Source organism: Pecten maximus, chromosome 3, assembly GCF_902652985.1.
Source record: "Pecten maximus chromosome 3, xPecMax1.1, whole genome shotgun sequence".
Taxonomy (NCBI): domain Eukaryota; kingdom Metazoa; phylum Mollusca; class Bivalvia; order Pectinida; family Pectinidae; genus Pecten; species Pecten maximus.
This window is the reverse complement of record NC_047017.1, coordinates 15,241,014-15,242,857: the sequence shown is the minus strand read 5'-3', so window position 1 is coordinate 15,242,857 and position 1,844 is coordinate 15,241,014.

Genomic DNA, 1,844 nt, shown 5'->3' with positions numbered 1-1,844 from the left:
CAAATGTTTTACTTTTCATTAAATAGTATTCACCCTGAAAATCATCATCACAGAATGGCGAGCACGTTGTACATTGGAATGTGTCATTGACCCACGACGCAATATTGCAATATTACAATAATTAAGATGTCCATTGGGAAAACACAAACAAACAGAAGTTTGGGATGTCTAACACTGGTGAGACCAACACCTGGGATCATGAATCTTTCGTTTCTATTGTCACCGATCTGGATTTGTGTTTAGTTTTACTCTGTAGGTGTCTCCTCGACTCCGTACTTATATTACCCTGGCTGTTGTGAGGGTGTTCAGCCCTTTAAACAAACCTCCAATAATTTTCTTACAATTCCTCCATGTATATCCTTATAATAAAGACACAAAAGTATATTTGGTCTCCAAACTAATTTTATGACAAATAAGAGACAGCATGAACATTCCAAATAATTTTTAATGAAATTGGTTCTGGGCAATTGGAATTAAAAGTTCAAAATGGCCAAAATAGCAAAATCTTGGGAAATTTTGATGGACCCAAAAACTAACACTAGATCAAGACCACACCAAAGACTTCATTAGAACTGATGGAAAGGGAGATTTGTCGAAATCTCAGAATACTGTATATGGACTATCAATTGTAAATTACATTGTCAACATGGCATTTTATTCAGAACCAGATGCAGATGTGCAACAACATTAGTCTTACAGTATAAATCTGCACTTGGTTGATGTGAAAATATTTGAATTATTGTATGTAAACAAGTTCAGCGACTTTGTTAGCAGATTATCATCAGATGGTCGGCTATTCAAATCGCCCTGCATTCGTGGTCCTTCCATAAACAATCCTTGTTATTACTACCAGGTACTTCTTGACAAGAGGCCAATGGACCTTTACGGTCACCCGAGTTTTGAAATATTTCAGTTAATTTAAATTACCCTTTTTGGCCATGCCCATCAGCCAGTACCAACATGTGCATACCATTGAGCTGGCATCCCATGCTGATAATGTAAACAAGTCAAAATTGTGATTTCCCTATATATATACTATAGTAAAGTTTAACCCCTCCCCAGGGTTATGAAATTCACAATTTTGGTAAAGGACCTTAAGATCTTTTTTTCTCCCACCTTTCACAGATTTGTCTCCCGTTTTGAGTGTACAAGATTTCTCTGTCTTTTTTAGCGCGTGCAATCTGTCACACCCTAGGGTGTGACAGATTGCACGCGCTCACTTTCTTCACCGGAAGTACTACCGGAACTACTTTTTTTGTTTACATTACGTCGTCTGCTACGTCAACAAACAAATTGTGTACACAATAATACAAAAATCCCCAGTCTCTAAACAACTACAGACAACTGAACAGTTTCCAAAAACAAAAAATGTCTGCCATTCTTTCAAATACAAATGAATCCCCCAACTGTAGGCCTACAACTGAAACTGAGAGCACAAGTGCACCTACCTGCACCGATCGCGACAAAATTGTTCAACTGTCACAAGTAAAAAGATCGCACAACAGCATTTCCTTGTGCCCAACTCCGTCCGATGTCACAAGATCGGTGTTTTATGGATCCACAATCAGTGGGGGAACATTTAACATCCATTTCCACAGCCATAATGACAACACAAAGTCGATTTTAAAGCGACCTTGTGTGATTTACTCAGAGTCGGACAGTGATGAGTGAGTGACGTCACCCCACGTGAAATGGATGAATGGAAATGTGTGCATATTTCCCGCGGTTTTTTTGACATGTGTACTTGTTTACAAACAGACGGAGATCGCCGATGGGAAAACACATAAAGAAAAGAGGTGGGAGAAAAATAATCATTCCCTACCTTGAGGGTGTGACAGAGAAAT